The sequence below is a fragment of the Gossypium hirsutum genome, chromosome A11 (genome assembly GCF_007990345.1).
Source record: "Gossypium hirsutum isolate 1008001.06 chromosome A11, Gossypium_hirsutum_v2.1, whole genome shotgun sequence".
Lineage (NCBI taxonomy): Eukaryota > Viridiplantae > Streptophyta > Magnoliopsida > Malvales > Malvaceae > Gossypium > Gossypium hirsutum.
Genome location: NC_053434.1, coordinates 113,398,739 through 113,420,416, shown reverse-complemented (window position 1 = coordinate 113,420,416; position 21,678 = coordinate 113,398,739). Strand labels below are relative to the sequence as shown.

At 30.0% G+C, this 21,678-nt stretch overlaps 2 long non-coding RNA genes across 2 annotated transcripts; both read right to left on the bottom strand.

Moving 5' to 3' along the window:
* Nucleotides 1–4,003: 4,003 nt before the first annotated feature.
* On the bottom strand, nucleotides 4,004–5,393 carry LOC107886337 (uncharacterized). Its single transcript, XR_005904477.1, has 4 exons — nucleotides 5,068–5,393; nucleotides 4,655–4,838; nucleotides 4,440–4,502; nucleotides 4,004–4,357 (listed from the first exon to the last, which is right to left on the bottom strand). It is a non-coding gene; the product is annotated as an uncharacterized lncRNA (long non-coding RNA).
* A 1,804-nt stretch (nucleotides 5,394–7,197) lies between these two features.
* On the bottom strand, nucleotides 7,198–8,152 carry LOC121209354 (uncharacterized). Its single transcript, XR_005904476.1, has 2 exons — nucleotides 7,715–8,152; nucleotides 7,198–7,427 (listed from the first exon to the last, which is right to left on the bottom strand). It is a non-coding gene; the product is annotated as an uncharacterized lncRNA (long non-coding RNA).
* Nucleotides 8,153–21,678: the final 13,526 nt, after the last annotated feature.

The following is a 21,678-nucleotide window of genomic DNA, read 5'->3' as shown; positions in this document are numbered from 1 at the left end:
AAAAGTCCATAAGAAGAAATTTGAGATTCAGATGGCAAGGCAGAATTTATTTCTGATTGTGTTTGATTTAGAAGAAGATTTGGAATTGATAATGGAAGGAAGACCATGGCTGTTTCGGAAAAGTCTAATATTATTTGACAGATTAACTCAACCGATAGAACAATCTCAGATTTGGCTTAACTCATCACCGTTCTGGATAAAGATAAGTCTGTGCTCACCTGAATTTGATAAAAAAGATTTATTATAGGCTATTGGTGTTACCTTTGGAGGGGTGCTTAGATCTGAAATTAATGGAGAATTGTGTCGCCTCAGAATAAATCTTAATGTGCAGAACCCCCTTCGAGGAGGTATTTTTGTCTCAATTAATAATATCAGTAAATCATGGATTTCTTTTAAGTATGAGAAATTACCAATGTTTTGTTTTGGGTGTGGAAGAATGAGACATAGCCTTACAGACTGTAGTGAGTTAAATCCTGCAGAAAAAAATAAATCAGAAATGATCCACCATACAAGCTGGCATTAAAATCAGAATAAAATTTAATCGGAAAGGAGAGTATTAAATTTAATGTTGTTTTAAGAAAAGGTAGGGCTCAATACTCTTATACAGTGGGTTAGAGGTGCTGGCGATAGAAGATAAAATAATTGGAGAAGTGAATAGTATGAATAGAATGCTGCAAGGGATAATACAATCGAACGGTGTGGAGAAGATAATGGAGAAACAAGAAGAAGTGTCTACATTCCCGGAAGACGAACAGATGACTGAAAGCAAGTACAGACTGGTTAAAAATTCAAAATTAGCTAAGAAGGCAAGCTGGAAAAGAATTGCACCAGCACAAATGACGGCTCAACGAAAGGAGGAAAGCTATATTAGGAAGAGGAAATCTCTTGAAGATGAAGCTGAGAATTGTGGCGCATAAGTTGTATATGAAAAAGGAACAAAAAGATTAAAAAAAGATGGAGACAAGGTATGTGGAGAAATGTTATTAGAAGCAATGATTAATAATATGGAGCAGTATGATGTTCAACTACTTATGGGATCGACAGCTGCCAAGAGGCAAGCTGACCGGACGCAATAAAAAGCATAAGCTGGAATGTTCGTGGTTTGGGAGTCCACGAACAGTTAGAAGGCTGCGATACTTTTTAAAGCAACAAAAGCCCCATACGGTCTTCTTAATGGAGACAAAAATAGATAAGCAGCGTATGGAAAAGGTCAGGAGTTGTGGTTTCCTGAATGGAATTGATGTGGAAGCAGAAGGCTCGCGAGGTGGTCTATGTTTAGCATGGACAGGGGATATCACTGTTACGTCAAGAAGTTTCTCTAAGAATCACATCGATGCAATGGTCAAGGAGGAAAATGTTAATGAAGAATGGAGATTTACAGGCTTCTATGGCTCCCTTTATGTCAATAGTAAGAATGCTTCTTGGAATCTGTTACAGAAATTGGGACAAGATCAGAGGCACCCATGGTTAGTAAGTGAGGATTTTAATGAAATCATGTATTCTTTCAAGAAAAATGGAGGGTTACCAAGAGATGAAAGACGAATAGAGGCCTTTCGAGAGATCCTAGAAGAATATCAACTAGAAGATTTAGGATATATAGGGGTTTGGTTTACATGAGAGAGGGGAAACTTGCTAGAAACAAATATCAAAGAAAGACTTGATAGGGGAGTTGCAAATGATAAATGGATGCATCTTTTTCCAACAGGTAACATTCAGCACTTAACTCATTCGATGTCCGATCATTGTCTATTTCTTATTAATACAAAAAGTGAAAGATCTTATGCGGGGAGCCCAATGTTCAAATTCGAGGCATGATGGATCACGGAAGAAACTCTGGAGAGAGAAATTAAAGTATCATGGAAAACAAATACAGGCACAATATTGGAGAAACTGGAAAAGCTACAATCAAATCTAAAAGAATGGCAAGGATCAATTAAAAAAGGGCGAGAAAGGATAAAGAAAAAGCTCACCAGAGAACTTGAGATGTTGCTGGAGGAAGAAAAAAATGATGATACGATGGAAAAGATTATTGATATTAAGGTTCACCTAAACATGGAAATTGATAGAGATGAAATTTACTGGGAGCAGAGAGCAAGGGTGAATTGGCTTAAAGTAGGGGATAAGAATTCAACCTTTTTTCACAAGTATGCTTTATTAAACACAATATCTAAGCTGGAGCTCGATGGAGGAGGAAAGGCTACTGAAGAAAGTATGATTAAGGAAGTTGCTACTTTATTTTTTCAAAAGGTATTTACATCAAAAGGAATAGGAGATTTATCTCATCTCTTAACGGGCATTAAGGGGAGAATTTCGCCAGATATTAATGCCGAGTTAATGTCAAAGTTTATAGAAGAAGAAGTGTATTCAGCTTTGAAAGAAATGGGGCCAACTAAAACACCAGGGTCTGATGGATTTTCAGTATTATTTTTTCAACGATCTTGGCACATAATAGGTAAAGAAGTCATTAATTTCTGTATGGGAATTCTACATAATGGTAAAAATCTTGGCACTTTGAATTCAACTGATATTGTACTGATTCCAAAAACCCAAAATCCTACGAATTTAGTAAACTTCAAACCTATTAGTTTGTGTACGGTTCTTTACAAAATTGTGGCTAAGACAATTACCAATAGATTGAAAGAAGTTATTGGGAGATGTATTGATGCAGCTCAAAGTGCTTTTATCCCGAGAAGGCTAATCTCGAATAATGTTTTACTAGCTTATGAGATCCTACACACATTTTGATGAAAGCGTCCAGGGAAAAAAGGATATATGACAATTAAATTAGACATGAGCAAAGCCTATGACAAGGTTGAGTGGGATTTTCTTAAAGAAATAATGCTGGGTTTTGCAAAAGGAATGAGTAAATTTAATTATGAAATGCATTACCACAGCGTCTTATGAAGTTAATATTAATAGAGGAATGGGACAAATCTTCCCATCTACTAGAGGATTGCAATAGGGTGACCCCCTTAGCCCCTTTCTTTTCTTATTATGTAATGAGGGACTTTCGGCACTTATGAGATTGGCAATGAAAGAGGGGCTGATGAAAGGAGCAAAGGCAAGAAGGAAAGGACCAGAGATTTCACACCTACTTTTTGCGGATGATTGTATATTGTTCGGTGAAGCAACAAATAAGGGAGCGAAACTACTAAAAGAAGTCCTAAAGGAATACGAAGAATGTTCTGGTCAATGCGTTAATTTTAATAAATCTACGATTTTTTTCAGCTCAAATACATCAGAAGAAAACAGAGTTGAAGTATCAGCAATCTTAGGGGTAAGCGGGTCAACGGATATGGAAAAGTATTTAGGCCTTTCTAATGTGGTTAGTCAACATAAGAATGAGTCATTTCAAAACCTTCAAGAAAACATTAATTCTAGGATTAGAGGTTGGAGCACCAGATTATTATCACAACGAGGTAAAGAAGTATTTATTAAATTGGTGCTTCAGGCAATTCCAACCTACGCTATGTCATGTTTCCTTTTGCCTAAATCCCTATGTGGAGAATTAGAAAGAATATTAGTTAAATTGTGGTGGCAAAAGGCGCAGGAGAGAAAATGAATCCATTGGTGCTAGTGGCAGAATATGTGTAGACCCAAAGAAGATGGAGGAATGGGCTTTAGGAGTATGGCTAGTTTCAACGTCTCCCTACTAGCTAAACAAGGGTGGAGAATCCTAAGTAATCCTCATTCGTTAGTTGCGCAAGTATTAAAAGCCAAATATTTTCCATAAACAAATTTTTTAAATTTGCACCGGGTAAACAACAGTTCATTCACATGGAAGAGCATATGGGAAACTAAAGGCACCTTAGCAGATGGACTATGCTGGAAAGTGGGTAGGGGTACGAAAATCTCAGTTATTAACGATGTTTGGATACCAGATTTGAATTATTCTAGATTATCGTCTCATGTTTTACTAACTTGAGTGACTTTAAAGTTGGTGAACTAATCGATGATAATAGCAGAAAATGGAAAAAAGAGTTGATAGCTTCTACCATTCCAGTGGATGTAACTGAGAAGATTCTCTATATTCCGTTAGCAAAAGAGGTCCACGATGATTTTTTGGCCTGGAGCAGAGTGCCTTCAGGAGAATTCACGGTGCATAGTGCCTATAAACTATTACAGGGCAATGAAATTGATCCTAAAGCTTATGCTTTACAGACCGACTATAGGAATTTTTACAAAAATCTTTGGCTACTTAATCTATCTTCTAAGATAAAAATTATAGTTTGGAGAATATCATGGAATTATCTACCTACAATGACTACCTCGCTACATAAAAGGCTATTACACAATGCACTCTGTTCTGGGTGTGGAAGAGCAGCAGAAACCACGAATCATCTATGCCGTGAATGCCCTGTCTCAATATCAGTATGGAAAGAATTATCATTTTTGGAGTTATTACAAGTATCTCAGATGGAGTTTCAACAGTGGCTCACCTGGGTTTTTGAACAGAACACTTCTTCGCGGTGTAGGATCTTTTGCTGCGCTCTTTGGGCAATCTGGGAAGAAAGAAACAAGAGAGTTCATAAGAAGGCCAACAGGACCGGGAAAGAGATAGCAAGTTTCATCAATAACTATATTTCAGAACTCAAGGGAATTGAAGAGAAAGTACCAAAAATTGTAACAGGAGGTAGGAAGTGGAAACACCCACCTGATAAGTTTGTGAAGATAAACTTTGATGCAGCATACGATAGGAATCTCCGTTAACCAGCTGTGGGGACTGTGGCTAGGGATAGCGAAGGAAATGTTTTCTTATCATTCACAGAGACCCACCACCAAGTCGCATTAGCGTTTGCTGCAGAAGCAATTGCTTGTCGGACAGTAACCAAAATCGACTTTGACATACAATGGATAAATACCATCATCGAAGGGGATGCATTATCAATCATAAAGAAGTGCAAGTCAAAAAGTCAGGATAAATCAATGATGGGAGCATATATCCACGATATTCATCAGTTACTAGCCAAATCTAAAAAATATTGTTTTGAGTACATTTCAAGAGAAGCAAACAACCTAGCACATACACTTGCAACTGAGACACTAAAGAAGAAGGATGAGATTTACCTAATAGGAAAAGTCCCTGCTTATGCTGAGAATCTGAAGGAAAAGGAAAAAATGAGAGAACCAGATTGAAGATGAAATGAATGTAGAGGAAGAATGGGGAGTCTGAAACGTGAAAACCAAAGGGCACGGGGAAAAGACCTCCATGGGGAATGTGGAAACGTCCCACAGAAGAAATAGCAGAAGATTAGACGGGACGGGAACGGATCATTTCTGATTGGGCAAAATTGCGGTGTCCTTAATTAGGGTCTAGAGTCTTCTGATATTTTTGTTTGTTTTGTTTTTTTAAATTTTTTGGGCCGTTCTCTCAGCTTAAGGCCTCCTTTACTTGCTTGCTATTAGGTTTTAGATTTCAGTACCTATTTATTTTGTTGTTCCGGGTCAAAAATTAGCCACTGGGTCTGTTGCAATTTGTTTTTTCATATTAGTTTTGGTTCATGTTATGTACTCTTTAAATTTAAGATAATAAAGCCCAATCTGAATTTAGTTTCAAAAAAAAGAAAAGAAATATCTGTACTTTTTAAAAATTGATAAATTCTATTTGCAATAAATGCATGTGGCTTGGGCTTTTATTTTTGTTGTATTGAGTTTGGATGCTTCAAAGATGACATCTATAACTACCTCTTGACTTGGGCTTTGATACAATGCTAATATTTCTATTTGTTTGATCACATGAGATGATGAATTAGAAGTTTACATTAGAATTATTGAATCATGTGCATAGTAAACTTAAAGGTTACTAGTCCAAATATAATAATTAAGTTGGCATGACGGTTAGACCATCCAGATTGACAATGATGTGATAAGATAATAATTTACATCAATATTTATTAAAAAATCTGAAGATTCTTCATATTTAAAGATTTCTCAAGTGTTCTTTGTTATAAAAAAAAGATGGTTTATTAATACCTCATTAGCAAAAGTTGAGATTTAATCCCTTGCATTCTAAAATAATATGGGTCTATTTATCCAACAAGTGGATGTTTTGACATAATTTTGGTAGATGCATATATAAGATAATCACATATGAGTTAGCAAATTGCAACATATCATTTGTGAGATTACTTATTTAATGATTTGTTTAAGAACAAAACTTACTAATTGTGCGATCGAGGCAATTCTTGCTAATGTTGGTGAGTTTATTTATTAGGCTTTAAAATATTATTGTATGCTAGATTGTTAATGCCAATAACTATCACAAAGACTGTTGCTTATATGTGTAAAATGATTTAATAGAGTTAATGATTAAATGCCTCTAGTTAGTAGCTAACCCATTACTTTGGAAAATAAAACTTTTTGTATATATGTATAAGGATATGATATTTTATATGAATAGACACTTGTACGTATCATGCCAATAAGTTTTGATAAATACTTTCCATTATAATTGACTTTTGGTCAGGATCAGATACAATCCGTTTTAGAATTTTTTGAAGGTGCGATATATGTATAAGTTGCTCTACCACAATATACAAAATGGGTATTCAAAGAAAGTTGTGAATATATATTAATTATGAGTCTCCTTGTATTATTAAATGTGTTGAATAAATTGGAGACTCAATTATAATATGATTTGTGATTACTATTTGATTTGATAATTTTCCTAACATTAGGAGGAAAGAAATAATAGCTGGATAAAATAAGTTACCTGATATGAATTTATCATTATTTAAATCCTTATAGAAAGTAATTTAAACGAGAAGTTCAAAATGATAATTCATTTTATTACAAGTTAACTGCTAAATGTATTTATTAATCTAATAAGAATAACCAAGAGTTATATACTAGGTGATGTTTGAAAATCCTAGTTGAACAACCTTGTTAAAATAAATGAAAGTATTGCATACTTGAAACATGGAAGATCGATTAGTTTCAAATATGAAAATTCTCATAAAAGAAAATAATAAATCTAGATTGTAACACCCTGAATAATTTATTTTTGTTTCTATAAATCTCGAAAAATATGTATTTGCTTCAATGACTAAGTGTTCTAAATATGTGTATGAGGTATTGGGTTCAAGTTCCACTTTTGACAAATTGTGTTACTTTTTTATCTAATCATTATCCTTGTTGGGTCGGCTTATGTTATATTGTTTGTGTAATGGCCAATTTTTGGCCCAGACAAATAAAAAATAACAAAACCCAATAAACCAAATAAATAAAGTCCAAAGTATAAAACTAAAAGACTAGTCCAACAGGCCCAAATCAACCTAGCCCACTAAACATTTTCCAAAAAAAAAAAAGAAACCCTAGCAGCTCCCCAAGCCTCCAGCCGCCGCACGCTAGGCCAACCATGGGCCACATTGCGCACTACCACCACCACACCCCGCGCATGCCCTTCTCCTCCATGCGTCTGACACCGCCTGCAAAACGAGACACAACTACAACGAACAGAGAAAAACGCAACAAACAATAGAAATTTTCTTGGTATTCGACTATAAGAAGCCTCAATCGAAAATATGTGGGGTGTTCTTTCGAAATACAAAAAGTTTGTATCAAAAACAAAAGAAAAAAGAAAAGCTTAGAAGGTTAACTTCAATTTTTTTTCCTCTGTTATCTCAATCTTTCTATTTATCTTTGCTTTGTTTTATTTTTTTATTTCATTAACTTACTTTAAAACAAAAAAAATCAAGGAAGAAGAGAGTCTTACGGGATCTACCCTGTGGCCGCTCCCCTCTCCGTTCGGCACGGTGAACCGCCGGCGATGATGGGTGTTGAGACCCTAGCTGAAAAAAGGAGGAAGAGATAAAGTGGGGGGTTTGAGAGCATTAGGTTTTTTAGAAAAAATATATAAAGGTTAAAATGGTTTTAAAATAAAAGCTTAATTGAAAAGTCAAAGGTGAAACGGCGCCACTAACTCCATGATTTGTATGTTTCTTCTTTTAGGGATATTTGTCCCCCTGGTCCCTCAACCTCTCAAGTGCGCTGCAATTTAGTGCTTTAGTTACCTTTCTGTTATTTTTTTTATTTTGGCCACTTATTTCTCACGCGATTCAATTTGATCCTGAGTACGCTGGGCTCTTGGAAACAGGATACATGTCCGAAAATGGGACTATTTTCCCGTTTGGTCCCTGTTTGTTTCAGTGCATCCTATTTAGATTCTCCTTGTTTTTATTTTTATAAATTGTAACCCTAAATTTCGAATTTGATTCCAGTCTAGTCCTAGATTGTTTAATTTACTTGTTTGTTCAGTTTCTTAAGAATTGTTTTATTTATTTTAAATTCGTTTATATATGTTATTTTGAATCATTTTTTTCGTATTTTAAGTTTATTATATACATTTTAAGCTATTATATGTATTATTTATTTTAGTCTATCATACGTATTATTACGAAATCTTATATGTCCCTTTTATTTTAAATTAGTTTACACATATAATACGCATTTTAAAATTTCTCATATGTTATTTAGTTATACTAGTTTATATGTTAATCACTTTAAATTCTTTCTATTGTTATTTATTTTGAACTTTCCATGTTTCACTTATTTCAAAATCTTTTTATATACTCCTATCTTAAAATTTTACTTTGAGTTATATTTATATGTAAATTTTTATTTTAACTGTTTTTGTACAGTGTTTATTTTAAAATTTTCATTTATACATTATTTATTGTAAGCTCTTTTATATGTATTTGAAAGGGTCCCCTCTTTATATTTTATTTTGTGTATTATTTATCTTAACACATTTAACATATTATTTATTTGAAATTTACTTTATAAATTATTTATTTTAAATATTTACATATTATATACATTATGTAGTTTGAATTATTTTATATGTTAGTTATCTTTTTTTAACCCTTTATATTAGTTATTTAAAACCGTTTTACACATTTTTTGTTTTAGATTCTTTTTCATCTCATTTTTTTTACTATATTTGTATATGTGTTATCTATTTTACTCTGTTATGTTTTATATATTATTCGTTTATAACTATCCTATTATTTATTTCAAGTTGTTTTATAAATTGCTTATTGCATAGTGTTATCCACTTTAAATTGTTTTATTCGTCTTCTTCGCTTGTCCATGTGGGTATTAAATAGTATATCATGTGAATATTGCCATGACATGCCCTAGAAATTATTTATTAATATCTTCGTATTGTTGATGTTCATTGACATGGCATTTAATCTATGCATTATTACCCCATACTCTATATCGATTTTTATTTGTTTACTTCGTTTAAATCATATCGCGCATTAAAGTTCAAATGTATTTATCCGAGGTAGATTGCTTCATTTTACTCCAAACAAAATAAACTCACATCGTGAAGTGACACACTCGTTATTATTCAAAAAGAAAATCTTCAAGATAAGGCAATTTTCGCATCTTGGAACATCGAAGAATTGTGCCCTAACTTACAGGGTTTTGGTTCTCTCGTTGGTTCTAAATAGCTAAATACCCTTTTCGAGCTTTAAAACACATGAAATTCTCATTTAAAATAAAAGACGACCTTGCGCTCGAGAATTCATGGTATTGTGTCCTAACTTACGGGATATGATACTTCGATATCTCGAGATAAGGAAATCTTTAAACAATCGATTTGAGCTAATTCAAGAATTTTAAAATCAATATTAATAGAAAAGATCATTTTCAAATCCATTCCCGATTTTCAATTTTCGACTTTGAGACACTAATTAATCAATTAGGTACCAATTTTGGGCGTTACGAGGGTGCTAACCCTTCCTTGTACGTAACCGACTCCCGAACCCGTTTTCTCAAATTTCGTAGACCAAAACACCATTTTAATAAACTAAAACGTTTTATTAAAGCAAGGTGATCCGATCTCACCTAATAAAGATCGGTGGCGACTCCCGTTTTAATTTTCACTTTCAAAACCAAAGTCGACCCCATCCTTCAAAAAATGGTTTCGACAGTTTGTAAACTCATATTAGAATGAGCATGCTAGTTTGAGTGGTAAGGAGTTAGCTTATTGGAGGTCTTGTGTTCAAGTCCTCGTGTGAGTGTGTGGGTGTTATTTTTGGCATCGGCTGTTGATAGTAGTTTGGTGGTCGTGGGATTCTGAGCTGGTTGGGTTGTTAGTGGATGTAGTGAGATTTTTGTTTAAATCCTATTTTATTTTATTTTTTCTCTCTCTTCCTAAAAGTCTGACGTTAGTTTTCTCTTTTTTCTGCCACATTCTTCTTCCTCTTCTTTTTTTTTGCAATTCTGTCTACAATCTGTTGTTGTATCATTATATTTCGAAATTTCAGTGTTCATTGTACGATTCTGGTAAGTGGGGTTTCATTTGACTGTAGGTTTCAGTTTCTGTAAACTGTTTGTGATTATTTTTTATGTTGGAATTTCAATAATGGGGTAAAGTATGAGGAAAGTAATTCTTTGAAAACATTTGGAACAGGAATAGGCGGGGAACTTGTGGTTAGCGCTCCAACGACCTAAACCGTGAAAGTAGTGGTTTTTATCGGTGGTAAGTTCGTTTGTGCGATTTGATTTTTCATTGTGGATTTCGCAAATGGTCTGTTAATCAGTTCTTGGAATGTTGTTTTAGGTTCTGGTGGTCTCATGAGTGGTTTTTGATCAAAATCGAACCCAGTGTGTACCTAAAACGTGAGAAAAAGAGGTTTGGCGAAAACCAAAATTTGGGACTGTTGACGTCACACGGGCATGTAGGTTGCAGTGTGGCTGGCCGTGTCCAACACACAGCCGTGTGACTATCGAGGGTGTGGCTGTGCAGGCCACACGACTGTGTGGGTTTTAGGCCAAGCTGTGTAGGCCGCACGGGTATAAGGGCCCAAAATTTTGAAAAATTCCCTAGAGTCGTACAGGTTATTTCGATCAACTGTGGGCCTACCATAGGGTCGATAAGGGTTAAACAAACCCTTTTTCATGTAACCTGATATTCTGATAGTCTGATCTGAGTAGGAAACTGATATGTATGTCTGACTGTACTGTTTGAGTATGTATGTTAATCTGTATACGAGTATGTTAAATCTGTTATTTCTGTATCTGTATTTTGCATCTGTTTGGGGTGAGATTTGTATATAAAGAGGAAGTGATCTATACGACAACCTTTCGCCTATATTCTGGTAGCTTGACTACATATTATCTGTTATGTGTTGCTTCGACACTATATGGTGTGTAGGGATAGGTGGGTGTTTTTAACCCCACATGGCGTGATGGGATGGACGGAGATGGTATGTAGAGGATGGGGGTAGGATTTTGTATATCTGTCTGGATTATCTTATTCTGAAATCTATATCTGCTAAGGACTTAGGTTTCTATTTGTATTTGTTCTACATATAGGAATACTGTTTACATTTGCATGTCTATCTCTGTTGGGTTGCACACTGAGTTTATGAAAACTCACAACTGTTTGTCTATTCTGTACAGGTAACCCTCGGACATAGGCAGGTCGGTGCTACGGAGGCTCAATGGTGACCACTAGTTAAAACTGCCATTGAGTTTTCGGTATTTTTAAGACTTTGGAGTTATCTAAGAGTTTGTAATTTTTGGGACTTTCTGGACTGTATGGTTTTAACTATTGGTTTTGGTTATTTTCTACCCTACGTTGTTTGTCAAAACGATTTAGAAAATGACGGTTTTACATAAACAAAGGTTTTTCTAGAAACACAAACTGAGTTTCTAAAATATAATAACTTTTAGGATTTCCACTACAAACTATGTTTTGGCGAATAAATAAACTCACGACGATTTTGGTAATAAACAGGTAAGTGATTATGTTTTGTAAAATTTAAACACTTTATAACAAGTAACTTATTAAGGTTTCTATCGAAATAAAAACAGTTTCAAAACCCTTCTTTGTAACATTCCCGAATTTGGCCATAATGTCTAAACCGGATTTGAGATGTTACATTTAGTTTTAAATATGAAAATTCTCATAAAAGAAAATAATAAATCAATATAGTCATATAATAGAGGTAAATGCTCTAGAAGAGACCCAAGACATAATTAATTATTAAAATTTAAAACTCTAGAAGCGATTCAAGTACCCGAAATTGACGATAGAAATAATGAAAATAAAGAGATCTCGGTAAATTATGTTAATACGAGAAATTATGGAACCGCAAGAATGAAAAGTTGTCAATAATAGTTTTGTGCAATTTTATTATTGAAATAATGAAAGAAAATGAGGATCTTGAAGAAATTTGTTGAGAATTAAAGACATGAAATATATTAGCCAAAATGAAAAGACGTAATAAAAGTAGAATTAAATTCAGGTAGTTTTTGGACGGTTGTCCAAATATCTAAAGGTATAAAGCTAGTAAAGATATAAATGCGTAATTTTGCAAAAACAGAATAAGAAAAATAAAGTTTTTCATTAAGTCCTGGCATCAATTATGAAAAGATATAATTTTTTTTTATAATGGATGGAATAACTTTAGATATCTTATTAATTTGACAATTTGTGAAAGATTTGACATGCCTCTAATCATTATTGTTATATATATATGAATCACTATACAATGAAAGTTTATATTAAAATTCTTGAAGGATTTAGAATGTTAGAAGCATATAATTTTTTTTTGAAAATTTGTTCAATATAATTGCATAAATATTTGTATAAATCAAAATGATTTGAATATGTGTTTAACTTGACTTACTGAATAATAGTTGAAGGAAAAATATAAAATGATCCAACATGCCTATGTATATAAGGATTATGATCAAAGTTCGCTATAATTTTTGTAGGAGCTTCTAAAGATATCAAAATATATTTCCCCAAAAATCTTCCTCGCTCTTCTCATTTTCCCTTAACTGAAATTTTGTCTTATTGGATTTTCTTGGTAATGTTTTAAACGAGGATTATAGATATATGTACTATTTTTCCTTCATTAGTAATTTTTTTCCCACACGAATGTTTTTACATTAAATGAATGTCCATCAAAATCAAGATAAATTTGATATACTTTAGGGCTTTAATAGTCATCAGAAGTAGAGTTTTATATCATGTATACTTTTTATATCTATAAATATAGACTTTGGAAAAGTTTTGTAAACATTCCAATTTATCAATAAAATTCAAAACTCTCTTTCTATTTTTTATTCTTTATTCAATTTATCATTTATTTCATAACATAATTTATTTTTTTAATTTTTTTTTGAAAGATGAACTAATCCTTTCTTTCTTTATTTTTTCCTATTTTTTCAATGAAAATCATGTTCTGAATCAAATTTATATTTGGTTTAATATATTATTTCGTATTTAAATTTGACATTTTTTTCTAATATGGTACTTGTATTATTTTTTATCCAATCTAGTACCTATATTTGACAAAAGTTATATATATTGGCACTTAAAGGTAACATTGTTAACTTTCTTAATGTTTAATTCGAGTTTTAGAGTTGATTTGATGAAAACCATAATTAGCTAATAATATTAGTAATTAACTTTCATCAAATCAATCTTAAAACCTGAATTAAATTAGGTCTATTCGACTGTATTTAAAAAAGCTAAACAAATTCACAATTAATATTAAATTTATTCTATTAACAAAATCATGAAAAAATTAAAACTAATAATATTAATAATTAACTTTCGTCAAATCAAAATTGAAACTCGAATTAAACACTAAATAATTAATACTTTTATTTTTTTGTATCAAAATATATAACTTTTGTTAAATACCAATATTAGATTAGACAAAAAAAAACATAATTACCATATTAAAAAAATATTAAACTCGAATATCAAATCATATATTAAACATTTATTTTTTAACATCCCTTTCATCCTCTATTCCCTATCTTTATCTCTATCCCCATCCCTATCCCTATTGCTATCCCTAGCTATCCTTAGTCCTTTCACGAACCTTTGAAGTAATGCTAGGTTTTGAAGTATGAACATGTGAGGGCGGGGCCAATCCTCTTTGCTCAATTAAATTAACTTACACTTCCACACATGCATGCCTACCTTCGTTTCAACCACCAAATTAATTAACCTATCTTACTGCTCCCCTCTTTTTTCTTCCCATATTTTCAAAGATGGGTCGGTAAAATTGAGGTTTTAGAATTTTAACGATCTAAGTTCGAGTTTAATTTTTTGTACATCATATATAATTTTTTTTTGAATTTATTTTGATTTAAATTCAATTTTGTGTAAATTTTATTCAAAAACATTGTAGTTATTCCTACATTATGCTCTGTAATGCTTGATTTTGGTTATAATTAATCCAACTTGTATTTTTTGTAATTGTGATTGAATTTACACTTACAAACTAAAAAAATTTTCACTCCTCAAACTCCTAAATGAAATACAAAATTTTTCTTATATTTTTTTCGCCCACAAAACTTGAACTCGAAACCTGGTTAAACTTCATACTTACTCATTAACATTCTTTGGCTTAAACTACATAACATTTGATTATATATTTTTCATAAAGGTTAGGTTAGGTTTTAGGGAAAATCATTCCATCTTTCAAAAAGTAAAACTAGACTTATGAAGAGGAATGTGCTAGCTGCTGGTTTTACATGTGAAACTAATTATAATTTATAACAGTATCACAATCAATCATTATAAATACAATTTAAATATTAATTTAACAAATTAATTTAAATTAATTAAGGGTCCTTTTAGATAAGTATTTACCTCTATTACGACACATTTAGCTTTTTTTTCCTCACGTTTTAATATTAATACAATATTTAATCTCTCTAGTATCGTTATTTTTATATATATCAACTTGCGAAAAAGACACTAAATCTCAGCCACATAATTTAATTAAGTTTATACTCATTAGTACCAAAAGAAACAAATATAGTACATTACTAAGAGTCCAAAACTGGAAATGATTCCATTTGACTCAAATTGGGTCTATATTATATATTTTAACTCATAAGACAAGATAATATATAATGAAAAGAAGATTATGCTTTTGTTGAAAAGGGTGAAATAATTATAATCCCAAAAGGTGGGGGATCTCTTTTCTTATTATTGTTTTATTTTGGTGCAAGCAATCTTCTTTTTCAACCCTTAATTATTTTGAGAGCAATGATGATAGATGTGTAGCCATAGCTAGCAACCCACTCATACATTATAATATCCATCCCATTAAAATTAAATCAATAATCATGTTAAATTAGTATTTCTTTTGTTTGTGCAAAGTGTGGCATATCATCTCCAAGATTTGCCTTAACACCCCACTTTTTTCACTTTTACAGATGCCTTAATAATTTATACATTCTTTTATTACTCCATTTTCTTTTCTTGTCCCAAAAAGGCAAAATCCACTCATTTTTGCCAATGAATTTTATGTTGAATAATGAGGGTGAGGTTTCACTTTTGTGAATATATGTGTTGTTTTCCGGATTTGTTTTGATTTATTAGTTAGTTACATGCATTATGGGACACTGATACACATTTGTTAAATATGTGCTAGTGTCACTGGCACACTTTGATCTCTCTTATTTAGTGAGGGTCATTTAGCTCAAAATGACTGACTTATTGTTTGGGAGACTCAAGGTCTATCTACTTAAATCCTGATTAAATTTTGTTTTTATCAGGATAATTATTGTAAATCTTTTTGGACTCTCTTATTGTAGATGAGATCCAATCTCAACAATTGATGTAATTTGATCTATATCATTGGATTTGAGGGAACTCAACTATAAATATAGTCCTCCCTTTCATTTGTAATCATTCAATTTTTGAGTTGAAGAATACTTTTTGAAAGCATTTTCTCAAACATTTGGTGTGTTGTTCTTTTCTTACGTCTTCTTTGTTCAAATTCAAGTCCCTTCGTCTTTTCAAATTGCTTCCACCTTATTTTGGTGCCTTTAGAGAAATTTTGTTGTGAATTCTCATTTTCAAGAGTTAGGTTGACTTAGACGGATTTGAAGTAAATAAATCGTCTAAAGTCGTATAATTTACCAGACTAAAGTTCTAGCTCCGTGTCACTAGTGCTTTCATTTTAGGAAATAAAGTAGCCATGATTCACATGTATTTTTGTGGTTAAATTAGTGGGTTATTTATGTATTTTGTTTAATTTTTAGTTTGAACTTTTAATGATTTTTGAAATTTATTATTTATTAATAATTATTATAATTTTGTAATAAATTTATTTTTTTATAATTTTAACAGTTTTAAATTTTTATTTATTTTTCAATCAACTATTGGTCAACGATAGTCAACAATCAATAGCTACATCAGTGGTTAATGATGTACCCGTGGCATGTCTTGATTGGTTGATGTGTTTTTTTTAACGCTGTTAATTTCAAGGGTCAAAAAGTTTAACAGAATAAAAGTTCAGATGTAAAAATGGGACAAAAAAAAGTTTAAATACCAATATAAGAAAACAAGTATATTTGAGGAGTCAAATTGTGAATAAAGCCATTTTTTTTTTTTACCTTTTGTCGTTTCAATTTTACCTTAGTCATCCATATTCATAAGCAACTCCATCAAACAACAAGTTAACCGTTAAGTTAATCTATTGTAATTCAGAGAAATTAAAATTTGCATCAATCTTTGTACTTTGAAAAAAAAACATTTCAGATTTAATCTTAATACTTAAAAAGTCAAAATTACTAAATTAATCATTAAAATTTTTAGTATTTAGTTGAAGTTTACTAACTTGACATAGTAATTAGGTTGGCTTCATATTAACGGTGTTAATGATTTACTAGAATTTTTAAATTGGAAAGTAAAAAAAAAATTAAACTTTTAAATATATGGATTAAATCTGAAATACTGTAAAAATATAAGGACTACCAACATATATTGACAAAAATACTATTTATTTTTTATGTGTAAGTTTTGGACTATTTTTCATAGAAAATTACAATTTTCAAAATGTTTATCCTATTACACATCTTCAAGCTACCTTTTTAACTTTTAAATTGATTCTCCAACTTCAAAATATTCTAATTGAATTTTCAAATTGTATGGTTTACCATATTAAAGTTCTAGCTCCGTGAAATTAGTGCTTTTATTTTAGAAAATAAAGTAGTCATGGGTTAGTTTTGTGTTTTGTTTAATTTTTGTTTTTCATTTTTTATGATTTTTGAAATTTACTATTTATTAATAATTATTATAATTTTGTAACAAATTTATTGTTTTTATAATTTTAATAGTTTTAAATTTTTAATTATTTTTCAATCAACTATTGGTCAACGATAGCCAACAGCCACGTTAATAATCAATAGCTGTGTTTTTTTTTAACGTGATTAGTTTCAAGGGTCAAAAAAGTTCAACAGGATAAAAGCTCAAATATCAAAATGAGACAAAAAAAAAGTTTAAGTACGAATATGAGAAAATAAATATATTTCACAAGCCAATTCAGGAATAAAACCCTTTTTTTTTGTCATTTCAATTTTACTTAGTCATCATATTCATGAGCAACTCCATCAAACAACAAGTACTTTGAGAAGTTAAAATTTGCATCAATCTTTCTACTTTGAAAAAAAAATTGAGATTTAATCTGAGTACTTAAAAAAGTCAAAAGTTAAGTTATCTTACAAATACCAAACTAATCATTAAAATATTTAGTTTTTTTTTTGTTAAAATTTACTAACTTGACGTATTAGTTAGGTTGACTTTATTTTATGTGACATATGATTGAAAGAAAATAAATAAGTCAAGTTGGAAAATTTTGATGAAAAATGTTAAGAATGATAATGATTTTATTAAAAATTTTAATTGAAAAGTAAGAAAATTTGTATTCTAGGATCGATAAAATATTTATCTATTAAATATCTTTAACTCAAACTTCAAAATATTATAATTAAATTTTCACAACGTTTTAATGGAGAGTTAATGACAACATAAATATGACACAAAACATATTCAAAATATATGGATGAAATTATAAATATTAATGTATTTACCACATGAATGATTTAAATTTGACGTATTAAAAAACAATCCGTATAAATTATATTGACATTGTTTTTTTCTTAACATGACATATAATAGAAATATGTCTACGAATTATTTTACGTATTTAAATTATGCTCCAAGTCAAATAAAAAAAATTTAAATTTAAATTGATGATCTGATTAATACAATATTAATATTTTAAAAATTCAATTAAAAGATTAAAAGTTTAAAGATGAATTTAGAATTTAAGTGATAGTTTAAAAACATTTACTAGAATTAACCTATAATAAAATCATAGGTGAATCTAGGAATGGGTTATTGATATTTAGATCCTTAAATTTTTTTTAAAAATTTTAAATTAGTAAATATAAAATTATATTTTAACCCTTCTAAAATTATGAAAATTAGATTTAATCTTTTTAAAATTATAAATATATAGACTATAAAATTTTAAATTTTCATTTTACCCCTAAAAAATTATTGTAATTTCTCCCCCGAATAAAATAATTCTTTAAAGTGATAATTTGTTGATTGTGAAGATATATATATATATATATATATTATATTATGTATTCACTCCATGGAAGCATCATTAATTCTTTTAGGCTTAAATATATGAAATCAAATTGGTAAATTTTTTCACGTTAGCTTTTGGATTTTCTTTTTATCATATCAATCCTTAAAATTGGCAACTGTTATCTATTTAGTCCTTGAGATTAATCCCGTTTATTTTTTAAAAAATTTTAGTGACGTGGGCCTGTATTATTGTGATATGTGTTATTTATTTTTCTATATATTTATAATCATATAAAAAAGGTGTTACTTTTTCTAAATATTATTTTTAAATAATATTTTGATCTTGAATTTTTGTTTTTGCTTTACAAATCTCTGGTTTTCTTCTTCTAGACTCTTCCTCTCATTTCTCCTATCACTATCAAACACTTCATCAGTACCAATTTTTGGGGGATTTTTTTTTTCTTTTTTTACTTTATTCTGAACTTTGCTTTAGATTTCCATTTTTCCTCCATAGGTTGTTCAAATCCAAATCTTAAAGAACACTACAAAATAAATAAATAAATAAATAAAATCAAGAAGACCCAATTTGACTTTCCCTTTCCATCCGTATCTTATCTTCATTACTCCACAATAAATGAAAGTACCAATTTTATAGTAAAGAATTGTCTCTTCTGGTCTGGTATTGGTTTAATTTCTTTTTTACTCTAATGGTTGAGTATTAAGTAATTTTTCTTTGTGTCTCACTAAAAAAGATAATCAAATATTTATATATATAGTTATTGTTTATAGAATTGATGTTCTTAATAAATTTTATGCATGTAGAACACCTATACTGTTCTGAGCTGTTTAATGGATTTTATGGCCCCACATTTGAATTTCTTGGGTATATACGAGCTAAGATCGCGAGCTCCCCTTACGAGCACCTTGTGGCATGTGCGAGTTGAGACAAAGAGCTCTCGTTGTTGATTTCTCACTGTAAAGGTTGCACGTATTCATTCAATAGGGCTTAGCCAAGTTGCGAATTATAAACGATCTGAATCTTATCTGGTTCTCGAGTTGGCGATCATTATACGAAAGAACACTTTTTATGCTTGGAAAAAGTACTATAAGAAGCTTGAGTTGAAGCCATGAGATGGGGATGAAAAAGAGGTGGGTTTTCATGGAGAAAAAAATAGGAAGGAAGGCTCAATTGAATGAAAATAATGAAAAAAAGAAAAAACTCATGGAAACCGAGTTTTGTATAAAGAAAATGAAAGCCAAGAAAAGGCGGGATTTAAAAATATATCTATATTTTTTTTGGGGGGGGGCGGGGGTTTCTGTTTAATATATACAAGGTGATTTTTCTGATTTTTTTTTCACAAATTAATATATATTTTTTAAGTTTTTAATTAGGCATTTACGATGATACTTTAGGATTTTTCACATATTTTCAGGAAAAAAAAAAGAATGTTGATTTACAAATATTTGGAGATGAAATTGTTGTTGCTAAGTGTTTGAAACCTTGAGCTCAAAACCGACCTCTCTTTGGTGAAGAGATTAGTGAGTAGTTGGCTAGAGGGAATTGATTCTAGGCTTCTAAATGAGTGATGAAGGGAGGAGTAAAAAGATTAAGAAGAGCTAGAAGATGACGGTAATAATTTTTTTTAAAATTTTTTTAATTATAATTATAATTTTTATAATTATTTTATTTTTATATTTTTATTTTATTAAATTAATTTTTATATATAAATTATTTATTTATACATGTGTCATTACAAAGTTGATTGATTTTACCACAGATAACAAAAAAGGTTAACGATATTAGTTGTAGAGGCTGGTCTATGTAATGCTTGTTAACTTTTAGGGACTAATATGATCCCAAAAAAATGAAATTGATAACATTATATAATACTAAAATATAAACATGCATAAAAAAAAGTTGAGCATGTTTAAAGTTTTAATAAATAAAAAATATATAAAAATTTTAATATTAACTTTAAAAAAGCATAATTTTAAATAAAAAATATAAAATCAACATGCCAAAAATATGCTTAAGTTATACCTTTACATATATGAGTGGAGTTTATTTCATAAACATAAATTATATTAATACCATATATAAATTCGATTTCTTCTCAACTTTACTATTAAGACGACATAATAATTTATTTGGCTCTCAAACTTTACAAAAGAAAAAAAAACTTTACAAAAAAATGTTATTTTAGTCATTCATTTAATTTTTCGCCTTTTTTAGCTCCTTAAACTTGTTTTTTTTGTCAAATCACTAAAAATGAATGTAAAAGTTAACGTTTTTTTAACTTTGCTGCCATTGCATACTCATAGATCCCACGTGAATGACACGTCAATATTTAATTAATTTTTAAATTTTTTAAAAATTAAAAAATTAAAAATTTCTATTAATTGTAATTTTTTAATATTTAAAAAATTAATTAAATGTTAACGTGCCATTTACGTAACAATCTACATGTATGCTACAAAAGCAAAATTAACAAACGTTTACTTTTTTATTAATTTTTGGGTGGTTTGATAAAAAAATACAAGTTTAAGGGCTAAAAGAGGCACAAAAAAAGTAAATGAATACTAAAATGATATTTTTGTCAAGTTAGATAGCCAAAAAAGTCATTATGCCTATAACATCTCTAATGCTACATTTGACAGGAGTATTATTATTTTAGATATGATTTAATATTTGAATTAGCAATAAACTAATTTAATTTGTAATATTTAGTTATTCCCGTGACTTATTTTTAGTAAAGTAAATGAAAAATTTCCACTTATTAAAAATTCGAATATTAATTTTATTATAAATTCTTATCGTATATGCTATTCCTTACTAACCCTTAAATAGGAGTATAATGCGGTTTAGCGCAATTGAACCCATGATTTTTTACACTAACAACAATGTAAAAAATAAAACTTTTTTCAAAATAAATGGAAAATTTTCATTTAAATTTTACAAAGAATAATTTATTCATAATGTATCCTTAAAGTTGGACCAAACACAAACAATTTCACCACTATACATAAAAACTGTGTATTATATTGTCACAATTGTTCATCACAAAACCTCTACAAAATTAACTTTCAATTAAATGCACATTTTTGTATTTGAATATTTTACTATATCAACTTCTTTCTTATTTAAAAATTGAGTTCGATTAGTATTGACATTGTTGTAAATATAAGAAAATGTGAGTTTTAGTGTATTGAAATGCATTATCTTTTTATTTAAGAGTTGAAAAAAGACTATAAAAATTCTAAATATAGTATATAAAAAAAACAGATAAAATAAGAACCAATGGTAA